The sequence below is a fragment of the Mirounga angustirostris genome, unplaced genomic scaffold, assembly GCF_029215605.1.
Source record: "Mirounga angustirostris isolate CCGP_5_RB_7025 unplaced genomic scaffold, mMirAng1.0.hap1 SCAF_5, whole genome shotgun sequence".
Taxonomy (NCBI): Eukaryota; Metazoa; Chordata; class Mammalia; order Carnivora; family Phocidae; genus Mirounga; species Mirounga angustirostris.
Window position 1 is genome coordinate 25887645 of NW_026991713.1, and position 13702 is coordinate 25901346.

General features: G+C 43.9%; 1 protein-coding gene and 1 pseudogene across 3 annotated transcripts in view; one reads left to right on the plus strand and one right to left on the minus strand.

Moving 5' to 3' along the window:
- Positions 1 to 13702, plus strand: part of TMCC3 (transmembrane and coiled-coil domain family 3) — a 71837-nt gene that overhangs the window by 9723 nt on the left and 48412 nt on the right. The gene's annotated exons all lie outside the window — the stretch shown is intronic.
- On the minus strand, positions 4591 to 5840 carry LOC123843426 (splicing factor 3B subunit 4-like; annotated as a pseudogene).

The following is a 13702-nucleotide window of genomic DNA, read 5'->3' on the forward strand; positions in this document are numbered from 1 at the left end:
GAGGACTTGATGCAGTCCTCATGTTTTTATAAGAACTAGCACGTCTTCAGGCATGAGCTGAAGGGGTGTGCTAGAGTGAGTCAGCTTACCACAAGCACTCAAGTTGAGATACTTCGAAATACCGCTAATGAAATCAGAGATGGTCTCCAGATTATGAACTTCTTCAACTGCACCACTCCTTTTTTTTTTTTTTAACAGTAAATGTGTGCTTTGCAGGATGTCTTGTGAATATCTTGCTTTAAATCCTTCATCCTTCCAAAGGACAGAATCCCAGTTTCTTCCCCTGACACCCAGAGTCTCTCATCTGACCTTTGTCTTTCACCCATTCTCAGCCCTCAAACTCTGGCTTCCTTCTTTGTGGTTTCCCCTGGCTCCCCTCTATGCCTGTGGGCACCTGCTCCATTCTTTCACATGGGAGGGGATGATTGTGTTCATTTATCTACACGTGGATCCTGGTACATGGTTGGGGCTTTGTAAATACTGACAGAATGAGGGAACGTGGGTATGTTGTAAAATTGCACTTTCTTGAGAAGCTGGAAGACATATTCTACTCTTGAGCCATATCAGTGCAGATTAACCTACCTTATTTTAAAATTGCTGTACAGGATTCCAGGTTATGGGTATTCCATAATCTATCTAATTATTACCTTATTAAAGGACACATATATTGCTTCTAGACTTTTGGTTTTACAGGCACTTCAGTGACTGCCCTTGGACATGCTTCTTTTTGCACATGTGAAGAATATGTTAGTAGGCTAAATTCTTAAAAGCGGAATTGCTCCTTAAGAGTGTGTGTATGTTAAGTTACGATATTGCCAAATTAAACACTATACCTACTCTGTCCAACACTAGGAGGCGGGGTGCAGCAGTGAATATATATAAACTGATACTGTTTATATAACCATCAATATATGAACATGCCTCCACTCACATCTTTCTGACACAGTGTATTATAAAACTTTTTGATTCTTGCCCATCTGATAGGTGAAAACTGGTAGCTCATTTTAATTAATACTTTTCCTGATACAAATGAGGTTAATCATATTTTAAAGTTTTTATCTTGAAATAATCACGGACCCCCAGAAAGTTGCAAAAAATGGTTTAGAGATGTCCATGTATCCCTCCCCCAGATTCTCCCAGTGGTTACATCTTATGTAACTTAGTACAAAAGGTTAATCATATGTTCACATACTTAAACATTTGGGTTGTGAACTGTTAATATATTCTGGCCATTTGTCTAGTGGGTTATTAATCTTTTAAGTTGTTTTGTAGAAGCTTTTTACTTATTAAATAAGTTGTATTGCACATACATCTTCTCCAGTTCATCATTTCTCACTGTATTTTCTACTGTTATGTAAGAAATTGCCATAGATTAGCAACGTGAAACACCCCCGTTTATCTAATCTCATGGTTTCCATGGGTTGGGGATCCAGGTACAGCTTACCTGCGGCAGGATCTGGTTCGTATTTATTCAGTGTTTGCTGTATGCATCCTCTGCTCAGAGTTTCATCAGCCTGAAATCAAGGTGTCAGCCAGGACTACAGTCTAGTCTGAGGCTTGCAGTCCTTTTCCAAACTCACTGGTTGTTTACGGAATTAAGATCGTTGCAGCTGTAAGACTGAGCCCCTCAGCTCAGAAGCTGCCCACTGTTCCCTGCCACTTGGCTCTCTCATAATGTGGTTGTTTCTTCAAGGCCAACAGGAGAGCCCCCAACTCTGTTGCATTTTGTCTCTTCTTCTAGACCCTCTCTTAAAGGGTTTATCTGATTAGGCCAGGTGCACGCAGATTAACCCAAGTCAACCGATTAGGAACCTTAATTATATCTGCAAAATATTTTCACTTTTGCTGTATAACATAACCTAATCATGGGAGTGAAACCCTATCACATTCAGAAGTCTTGCTCGTGCACGAGGGGAGGGTATCATACAGGGTATGTACACCAGCAGGTGGGAATCTTGGGAACCATCTTAGAATTCTACCTACTACACTGTTTTGTTTTGTTTTAAGATTTTTATTTATTTGACAGACAGAGACACAGCGAGAGAAGGCACATAAGCAGGGGGAGTGGGAGAGGGAGAAGCAGGCTTTCCGCTGAGCAGGGAGCCCTGTGCGGGGCTCGATCCCAGGATCCTGGGATCATGACCTGAGCCGAAGGCAGATGCTTAATGACTGAGCCACCCAGGCGCCCCCTACTACACTGTTTTAATGATACGTTGTGTGTATGCTGAGCATGGAGCCTTACATCTAGCAAACACTGAATAAATATTAACCAGACTTTGCCATGAAGAAATTTAAAAATTTCAGGGCTTATAGGATTTGTGTCATTCTTACAGTGGCCTTTGAGATTCTTTTAAAAACCCAAACACCATGTTCTTCTAATACATTTTATGATTTAATAAATTTTATCTTTGGCTCACTTTTTAAAAATTTAAGTAAATTCCACCCCCAGCATGGGGCTCGAACTCACAACCCTAAGATCAAGAGTCATGCTTTACTGACTGAGCCAGCCAGGTGCCCCAGTCTTTGGCCTATTTAGAATTTGGTTCCCTTTGCACAGTTAGCTGCCTTTAAAAATACACTGCTGTCCACATTTATAGTTTCATTTTTATAAATTTCTACTTTTTCTCTGGGTTTTAAAACTTTTTTTTTAAACTATTGAATCAAAGGTTATAGTCTTAGTACATTTATTCTGGATTGATATCCACCTCCGCCCCCCCAAACCAGGATTTGGAATGAGCATTTTGAGAACTCTAGCTCATGCATTTATAAACTTTCAAATAGGCACGATTACAGTGTTCTTTACAGTAAGGAAAGGCCAAAAGGTAGAGGGGAAGAGATGGTGAAGTTCGTTGTTTTTTAAAAATTTTGCTTTCAGTTCTTTCTTTTGAACTAGATGTTGCCTGTCAGCAAGTTCTATTTAGTGTAGAAACCTGACCTTCCACATGTTTGCAGAAGCTGTTAAAGTATGAAGAATGTGTGTTGTTGTTTCCTCATCCGGCTTTGCTGCCTTAATCACCTGTAGTCCACCATCCCAGCTAGGGAGATGGAAGAGCAGGTATTTTACATACTTACATACTTACATCGCCTAACTTTGTGCTCTGCGGGGCAGAGACCTCTTTCCAGCTTATCCCCCTCTCACTCAGTAAATAGATTTTGTGCCCTGTGCTGTCTTCGTCCTAGGACATTGAAGTGGATTCGTCACTCATGTTAGGATAGTGAATACAACCAGATTTTGTATTTGTAGGTTATAAGCTGTTTCTCTCTTTGGCTTGATTATCCTAATTTGTTAAGTTACCCCTGTGGCTTGCTAAGGGGTTGTTATGTGCACCTGTGTTAATGATTGAGCGGCTCACCTTATAATCTTTGCATTTGACACAGAGGGAGGTTAAACCTGTTGTCTGTGTCCAGAAACTAACACTTAACATTTCGTAACCTGACCCAAGAGCATATTAAAGGTGGAATGAATGTACTTTTATTTATTTATTTTTTTAATATTTTATTTATTTGACAGAGAGAGACACAGCGAGAGCAGGAACATTAGCAGGGGGAGTGGGAGAGGGGGAAGCAGGCTTTCCACGGAGCAGGGAGCCCGATGCGGGGCTCGATCCCAGGACCCCGGGATCATGACCTGAGCCGAAGGCAGACGCTTAACGACTGAGCCACCCAGGCTCAGTGCTTTTATTTATTTCATTTGAGAAAGGCATCATGCTTGTAAAAACCTCCTGACTTAAGCAATTATCAAGTAATATTTGTTGTATAAAGTTTACCTCCTGTACTGAGCAATTTAGAGCTACTCACTGAATTGGCATCTGTTGGGTAAGTGGACAGCAAAATTAAAGCAAGAGTCTTCTTTCATTCATTCTTGTCCCCCTACCACCAGGAAGCCGTGAGGGCTCTTATACCCAATCATTATCTGTTTCCAGCCCTCAGAAATGCTCTGCTATTTGGGTGAGTGGGAGCATATTAAATTCTACTGCTGAGAAATTTGACTAGGAGTCTGGCCACTTAAAATGATCTGATGGCAAGAGAGTTTTTTTACATACGGCTCAAATTAAGCTCTTATTTTTACTTACTTACTAACATCTCTGTTTGTTTGTTTATTAAGTAACCTCTCCACCCAGTCTGGGGCTTGAACTCACCACCCTGAGATCAAGAGCTGCATGCTCCACAGACTGAGCCAGACGGGTGCCCCTACGCTCTTATTTTTAAAGCAAGACTTAGAGTTAAAATGAGAGCTCTTCAGCCTTGTTGATGTTTGAGGGACAGTTTTGCAAACTGAGCCCACCATTCCAACAGTCATTGTTTAGTGCTTTTATTTCTTTGGGCAAATGGGAAATGAATGATACAGTTTTGCGGGGTTTTTTTGTTTTTGTTTTTTTTTAAACAAGGAGTTTAGTTTTATTTTCTCTGTGCATTTGTAAAACACTTAGGACCAACATAGAAAAAAAATAAAACCTCCTGTGAAAAACATTACACTTAAGAAAAAGAAACAAAAGGCCTGAGAGGGATTAGTGCCTTAGCCACAGGGAGCTACAGCAACTCTGATTGGTCCGTGGAATTGAAAAGATACTGGGAAGATAGAACAGGAGGCAAAAGAACGAGAAATTACTGAGGAAGAGGGCCTCGAAGTGGGCCACGAGGGGGAACTGGAGGCCGGGGGTGGGCCGGGGTGGAGGGAGGGGCCCCCACTGGTAGCCATAGGGTGGGGGTCGTGGAGGCCCAGTGTATCCATGAGGAGGTCCACGCATCCCCTGTGGAGGCATAGGACCTGGGTGACCCATGGGAGATCCAAATGGAGGCCCTCGAGGGGGCATGCCCATTGGAGGAGGTCCAGGATGAGGCATTCTGGGTGGCGGTCTGGGTGGTGGCTGTCCCCAGAGCCTGGGGGCCCAGCATGGGGGTGTCCTAAGCCATGAGGACCTTGGTCGGCCAGCTGCATCTGAGACATCCCTGGATGGGGCATCCCACCTGGTGGGAATGGGTGAGGATGTGAGGGGCCATGTCCTCCAGCCCCAGGAGGTATAGGTGGTGGGGGCATGGCTGGGGGTATCCCAGGTGAAAGGGCTCCAGGAGGCGGCACTGGGGGTGGGAAGGACCGAGGAGGAGGCATGCCTGGTGGAGGAAGCCCGGACCCCAATGTTGATACCACAGGATTGGGGGCTGAGGGTGGAGGGGGTGCATCTGCAAACAGCTGATGAGGGCGGTCAGCCTGGGAGAGTGGGTTCTGGGCTGCCAGAAGTCATTCAGCTGCTGAGCCATGGCGCTCACCCTTGGAGTCCTTCTTGAAGGCACAGGACACAGTGATAGGGTGGTTACAGAGATACTGCCCATTCATGGCCTCAGTAGCTGCATCTGAAGCATCAAATGAAGCGAAATTAATAAAGGCATAACCTTTGGAGTTGCCTGTGTCAGGGCCCCACATAATCTTCGGGGTTTGTAAGATGACCCCAAAGGCGCTGAAAGTATCATAAAGCAGCTTCTCATCAGTCTCCGGGTCTAGACTGCCAATGAAAATGTTGGCCCCCACGTCCAGGTTCTTGTGAGCTGATGCTTTGTTCACCCGTATTGGTTTCCCGTAGAGTTTGATCATGTTCATGATCTTAATGGCATAGTCAGCATCTTCCTCACTCAAGAATTCCACAAAGCCATAGCCTTGGTGCTGACCTGTGACTCTATCCTTTGGCATGTGGGTGTTGACTACTGGCCCTGCCTGGAGAAATAGCTCCCACAGCAGTGGTTCGCTCACCTTCTCGTCCAGGCCCCCGACGTAGATAGTGGCATCCTGGTTCTGCTTGGAGATCGGCCCGGCCGCCATGGCGAAACAGCTCCCGCCGTCTCCAGGCAGCCTAGTTTCGTGTTTTTATGGCTGTCTTTAGATATTCATGCCTTCTCAACCTTCCTTTTTGAAATAATTTGTTGCACATATGGGGTAATTTTAATGGTAACAGATTTGCTAAATAAGAATAATATACTTCTGAATTCTGAAAGACAGAGACACTAAATCCATATACAAAGATTATTTTATATTTTCTGATACTTTGGACATTTCAGAAATCATGGTTGCTTTGTTAGTAAATGATTCTTTAACTGCTCCTGGGGTGTCTGGGTGGCGTAGTCGGTTACAGCTTCCGACTCTTGGTTTCCACTCAGGTCTGATCTCAGGATCATGAGATGGAGCCCTGTGTCGTTAGGCTCTGCACTTAGTGGGGAGTATACTTGAGATTCTCTCTCCCTTGGACCCTCCCTCCCCCTCTCAAATGAATAAATCTTTAAAAAAGAAAAAAAAAATAATTGCTCCTTAGTTTATTTACACAATAGCCTGAAATGAGCCTGGATGTTTTTCTAGGACGGCTAGCTTATTAAATTCTCAGTGGATTTTAATTTTCTGAAGTTTATGCTTGCTTTGATTGTTTAATTAAGGTTGAAGTTAATGTTCTCTGCAAGTAAATGCAGTGACATCAGATTCCAAGCTTATAAGGTAATGAAATGGTCCATCAGAAACCACAATTTATACCATATTTAAAAAAGTAAAACCAGATTTGCAGAGGGAAGGATGTTTCTGAGCATGAGGAAAACCCGTATCAAATCATTAACCACATAGTTCTGGTTAAATAGTAGACAAATTTATTTTTAATTACTAAATGCGTCAGACCTGGAAAAAAACATTTAAAAAATATGATACCCATATACCTACGTCCTAGATTAACAGGTGGTAACATTTTGCCATATTTGCATCAGATTTCTGCCACTTGTTTTTAAGAAATAAATGGCCCCAAATGCAGCTCTCTGGATGCTTTCTCCCTTCCTATGCCCTCAGAGGTCTCCATAACCTGACGTTGGGTTTCATTCCTTTGCTTGCTTTTATACGTTGAATGAACTCATAAGCAATATATAGTACTGTTTCTTGTATTAAATATTTATATAAATGGCATCTCTTTTGTGATTTGCTATTTTATTTAGCATGGTGTTTTTATTTTATTTCTTCAAGCTTTTAGGTGTTTGGGTATTTTTAAGTTTTATTTATTTAAGTAATCTTTACACCCATCATGGGGCTTGAACTCATGACCCTGAGATCAAGAGTTGCATGCTGTTCCAACAGAGTCAGCCAGGTTCCGCCCCCACCCCCCAGCATGGTGTTTTAAAAATCTATCCTACTTCGTTCCCATCTTTATTTTTTATTGCAGTATGTTATTTCAGTATATGAATAAACCAGCGTGTGTTTATAGCCATTCTCCTAGTGGTAGACAGGCAGGTTGAGTCAGAGGTCTGTATGCTTGTGGGAGAGTTTCTCTGAGGAAGATGCCTGGAAGTGACATCACTGGGGCAGAGGAAAAAGTATCTTCACCTTTACCATCTGTTCTTAAGTAGCTTTGCCAAGTACTTGTACTTATAAGAGTGATTTGTTAAAGCCACATTTTAATATATGTCACAGGAAATTTTCATAATGATGCTAGATTTTGTGTAGGTGTTTAAATAGTATTTGTTTCAAGTTTGTGCGCATTTTAATTTTGCCTGAAAGGAAATATAAAGTTATTTTGAATTTGCCGGCAGGCAGTTTTTTTACACCTTGTCAAGAATTTAGCATTCTACTCTTGTTCATGTCTATAAAAGTTGATGTGTCAATATTTTATTTATTGAGAGATTATTTACATACAATAACCCCCCCTTGGGGCGCCTGGGTGGCTCAGTCCGTTAAGCGACTGTCTTCGGCTCAGGTCATGATCCTGGAGTCCCGGGATCGAGTCCCGCATCGGGCTCCCTGCTCGGTGGGGAGTCTGCTTCTCCCTCTGACCCTCCCCCTCTCATGCTCTCTGTCTCTCATTCTCTCTCTCTCAAATAAATAAAATCTTAAATAAATAAATAAATAAATAAATAAATAAATAAATAAATAACCCCCCCTTAAGTGTACAGTTATATGATGACACAGTCTTGTAACCACCATCCAAATAAGATACAAAATATTTCCATCACCCCAGAAAATTCCCTTTTGTTCCTTTTTCGTCATTACTGTGCTGTCCCCAGCAGTCATTGGTCTGATTTCTGTTTTTGTGATTTTGTCTTTTCCAGAATGCACTATGGATGGGATCAGATAGTGTGTAGCCTGCTCCAGTGTGGCTTCTTTCACTTAGCATAATGCTTTTAAGATTCCCCGATGTTGCCTTTGTCAGGGCTTTATTCCTAATTAGTGATAAGTAGTATCAGTATGTTTTTAAGAGTACTGAAGTATGTGAGTATGAACAGAGATGCAAAATGACTTAAATCCCATGCTTCTTGTGTGACTGAATTTATCTGTTTTTCTCATGTCACTACCACAGCATTAGGAACAGTTTAGAACATCAATTTCCAGTTAGAAAGTACATTAATTTGTAATCCTGTTCCTTCTCGAATGTTCTATTACTTCAGAGTATTAAAAAACATGCATGAAATTAGAGCCAGTGTTCCGTGTCTTAACCTAGGGTCTGTGGTTTTTGTATATTTGTACTTTCTTTGGAATGGTTCTCAGTGGTGGCAGATGACCTTTTAAAAAAGATGAAGAACCACCGGTCTAATGTAAGCTCTCGTTTCCGAATTAAAAACTTCAATTTATAGAAGTATATTTATTGACATGTCAGTGGCTCGTGCTTTTATGTTGATTGAAAAAGTTCGCCAGATGCTGGCACAGAGAACTCGTTTTGGTTTATCACGTGGCACGTACGGATAGAGTATTGCTAGAGCGAGTGTAAGTCCGCGTCCTCCCTGTGCTGTGACGAAGGCTTTCCCGAGGTTACCGCCGTCTTCCCGCAGTGCCGGAGAGGAGGAGCGGCCCTCCTCGCCTTACCGACTGGGTACAGAGGCTCGGACAGGTAGATGACTTGTGCAGGGTCATACCCCAGCTTGGTCTGCGTCCCTGAGCCTTCGCCGCTGACCACTGGGCAGACTGCTTCCACATCTGAAGGGATAGTGACACAGACCCCAGGTGTAGACGCTTGATGGGTGCTTTATTTTCCTTCCTCTGGCTTTTCAGTATTTTCATAACTTTTTTTCAATTTTTTCATTAACATATAATGTATTGTTTGTTTCAGGGGTACAGGTCTGGGATTCAACAGTCTTGCACAATTCACAGCGCTCACCATAGCACATACCCTCCCCAGTGTCCATCACCAGCCACCCCATCCCTCCCACCCCCCCTCCACTCCAGCAACCCTCAGTTTGTTTCCTGAGATTAAGAGTCTCTTATGGTTTGTCTCCCTCTCTGGTTTCGTCTTGTTTCATTTTTTCCCTTCCTTCCCCTAGGATCCTCTGTCTTGTTTCTCAAATTCCTTATATCATTTTCATAACTTCTCTAAACAAACACGTTTGCAGTGAAAGGTAGCTACCTTATGAGAGAGAACCTTTATCCTGAGAAGATAAATCACATCGATGCTCTGACTTTCTGATTTACTCCTTTGTTTTGTCCTGGATCTGGGGAAGGCTCACGAGCACAGTGATGGAAACCAGGAGCAGGGCTGCGCCGTAGATATCCCAAGCGACACACCCTAGAGTGTAGATCTAGAACTTCTGCCCTGGCTTGTTTCTCACACAGGGCCTATTTGAAGCAAGTTAGGCCCAAACTCAGTGCAAAATATAAGGAGCAGCAGGTTGCCTTATCCCAGAGCCCCGCCATTGTCCTCAGTGCTGCCTTGCGCGCCCAGCGCTACTCTGGGCCCCGAGGTCTGTGAGACGTGCGCCGCTCTTGAGGAGCTCAGGCTGGGGAGGACAGCCTGCAGACAGAGAAGGACAGTGCTGCAGGGAGCCCTGGCCTCCCACGGACCCTTCTGGGAAGAATCGATCCAGAGCCCACTCTGAGGAGGAGTAGGTGTCAGCGGTTAAGCCTTTCTGGCCCATCCTCCTTGCTGTTGTTCCTGATAGTTGTTTATAGGACACAGTTGGCAGAGGAGGACAGATGGTAGCAATTTTGAAGGTTTTGGTTCGCCTCCGATGAGCCCTTTGGTATGTATTTTGTGTATGTGTGTATGTATGCTGTCCTCGTGCAGAGGAAATACTAAATCATGGGCGTCACAGAGAGCTTCTTTGATTTGACTCAGATGGAAGAAGGATGCTGCAGAAAAGGGAGGAACAGAGATGTTAATTGTCATGGCAACCAGCAGGTTTTCATAGTGGAACATTGCCTTTGTAACCGAAACCAGTCACCTTTTTGCTCACTGAAGAAAACAGACTGACGCAAACTCAAGAAATTATAGTCCCATTTCTCAGCGGGGTTTTATTTGCTTCTCAGAAACAGCCTTGCAATGACTTTAGTTCCTTCATAGAATTTCAGAGCTGAAAGGCACCCTGGTGCCTTATAGAACTTTATGAAGTCCGGTGCTTATGGATTTCCTATTACTATGTGTCACCCCATTTCCACTCCTGCCCCCCACCCGGGCTAATGCACGTGGCCAGGATTTTTACAAGGGACTAGAATGAGGACGAGTTTGGAATCTGGCAGACACGCCCTCTGTGACAGGGGCTCCTCCCCAGGGGAGAGTATTCCATTTGCCATCCTTTGAAAGCTTCTGCTGTTTGCTCCTGTGTGATCCTGTCGTGCTTGCTTCTTCACCGTCCATCAGTCTGTAGACTCAGCAGATGCTGAGATGCTTAGACTGTCTCACTCCTGCGGCCACTGTGTAGGCAAGTTTGGAGTCCGCCCTTTGCTGTCTGAGAACTCCTGGAGACTTGAACCCCTGTGGTTTTCTTTTAGTAGCTCTGGTGAGCTTTCGTGGACCTGGGGTACAACAGGCCAGTGTAAGAAAATACCCCTTATGTGAACAGGTGGAGCTCAGCCTGGGGTCATAAGGACTTTCTTGAACACCCCAGCAGAGTTTTCTTGTCGTTGATTAGCGCTCAGAGAGGAGGCAAAATTGTAGGTTCCCCTTTACTTCCCCTAATTTCTTTGTCTGAGGAGCCCCTGTCACCCAGGACAGCTCTGGGTGAGATTGATAGCTCTGGGACCACTGGTCCTAATGGGCTTCCTTGGACGGTAGCATCAGGATTGATGGTACCTGTGTCCCCACAGCCTGTGGCACGGAAAAGGCGTCACTCGGGCACCTTTTCACGGCACTGGATTGAAGAATGACGTCCCTCGCAAACCTTGGGTTGGCTTCTTCCCACCCCATACTGCAGGTGTCTCCTGATGACTCCCTTTCACCAGGTTGGGAATGTGGTATGTGCGAGAGCCCACTCATAAGCAGCCCAGGTATGAATCGTGCTCATAACCATTCTGCTTTCAGCCTAATTCAACAAATACGTATTGAGCACCTACTGTGTATGTGCCAGGCATCCCAGGAACCAAAACAAAAATCGCCCTCATCAAGCTCATATTCTGGTAAGGCAAGGTAGATGGACCAGACCAATAGGTAAAATATACAGTATGTTAAATGGTGGTAAGTACAGTGTTCAAACATAAATCATGGCAAGGGGGCCAGGGAGACCCAAGGGGTGGGAGTAAAAAGCAGTTGTAAATAGGAAACTCAAGGAAAGCTCTTCCCAGAGGTGTCACTGAGGGAGGACCTGAGGAAGTAAGCCATGCAGCTCTGTAAGGGGTCCAGGGAGAGGGAACAGTAAGCAGGGACTCCCTGGGACAGGGGTATGCCTGTTGTATGTGAGGCGCATCAGTGGGGCCATGTGGCAGGAGCAGAGTGAGGACACGGGGTCCTGGGGGTAGTGGGAGGCTGATTTATGTTTTCCAAGTTTGCCTGGGCTCCCGGATTAAAGGTAGGTGTGAGCTGGTGTCGAGGGACGTGTGGGGCATGGTGACAGTGCCTTGGATGAGGATGCCAGCAGTGGAGGTGATGAGAAGTGGTCAGATCTTCTAAATGCAGGCCATTTTCAAGCCCTCCTTCAGGGTGCTTAGAGCTCGGAGGAGGCAGTGTGGTACCAGTGCCCTGGGGAGGCTAGGCCTGGGTTTTAAATTCTTCCACGCTGTGTGAGCTCATCTTGGACCGTTTCCCCAACCAGTTTGAGCCAGTTTCCTCATGTAAAAATAAGCATAATTCTTTCTTTAGAAGGGTGTTGGAGGCTTCTAAGATAAAGTACTGAAAGCGTCTTCCCTGACTCCCGTTCTCCTCTCCCACCTGACTTGGGTTCTCCCCACCCAACCTGAGCCCAAGTCTGTTGTGAACTTTGATACTCTTGTCACTTGTCTCTCCCCCCACCAGAAAGTGGGCAGGGACTGCATCTTCTGTGCTTGGCACAGAATGCACAAAAAATGTTTGGATGCATAGAGAAATGGAAGGAGACAGGGAAGAAAAGAATGCATTAAGAATTTCATGCATAGATACTAGTGTGATCTTTGAGATTATACACTCCCAGCAGATAGCAGGACTTTCTTTTCAGAGTTCATTGTTTAAGGACATCAGATGACAAGTTAAGGCATTGGCTACATTTGTTATTTAAATAAGTCTAATTAGGAAGACGTGTACACTTATTTTCGTATTTTAAAATTTATCTTTTCCTTGCCCTTGGCTTATAGAGAAGTGTTTGTTCAGAGATACTAATTGGTGTTTTTACTTAGATGTTAAGAATAAAGATTTCATTAGCAGATTTCCTCAACAGTCTAAGGACATTTTCCCTGAACATTTTATTATGAAAACTTTCAAATGAATAAAAAATACAAAGATAATAACAATTTAAGTTCACACTCTCTTAATATACAGATAATCTAAATCCATACAGGCAGGTTTTCTTTTGCATTTGAAATGCTTCTTTCACCTGTTATGATGTGGAAAGGCTCAATCCGTTAACTCTCCTGTTGGAAAAATTCTGTGTATGACACCTTCTTTCACTGTGAGACCCTTTGTCCTTCATCTGGAAATGCTGCATCATTTACATTTAAAGTCAGGGTTATGGGTTGAACTGTGTCCCCTCAAAAAGAGATGTTGAAGTCTGTGATACTGTGATCTACAATAAGAAATACAGTTGACTCTTGAACAGTGCAGGGTTAGGGGCATCGACACCCCCCTTCCCACAGTGGAAAATCCGTGTGTAACTTTGGTTCCCCCCTCCCACAAAAATAACTACAGGTACCCCACTGTTGACCGGGAGCCTTACTGATAACCTAAACAGTTGATTAACACATACTTTATAGGTCATATGTATATATCACATATTGTATTCTTAAAATAAATACATTAGGGAAAATGTTACTAAGAAAATCATAAGGAAGAGAAAACATACACGGTACTGCACTGTAAAAAATCCACGTGTAAGTGGACTTGTGTTATTCCAACTCCTATTGTTCAAGGATCAACTGTATATATTTGGTCTTTGTTTCCATCTCTGACACAAAGCTCCTAAAATCTTTGGAATTTCCTAAGTGATTATAATGATAAAAGTGAAATGGGTGTCTTTGTTTATATAGCAAGCCCCTTTCAAACGCGGTGGAGTTTGCTAATTAAGCGACTTTTGGGAAGCCCCTAAGGATGGGGCTGGTTGCCGGGGGAACCAACCTTGAGTAGTAGAATGAAATTTTCAGTCCCACCTCCCACCTCTGGGGAGGGGAGAGGGGCTGGAGGTTGATGTAATCGCCAGTGGCCAATGGTTTAATCTAGCATGGCTTCATAATGAAGCCTCCATGAAAGCCCGAAAGGTTGGGGTGCAGAGAGCTTCCAGGTTGATGAACACATGGAGATGCAGGGAGAGTGGCTCTGAGAGAGGGCATGGAAGCTCTGCGTCTTTTCCCTGGACC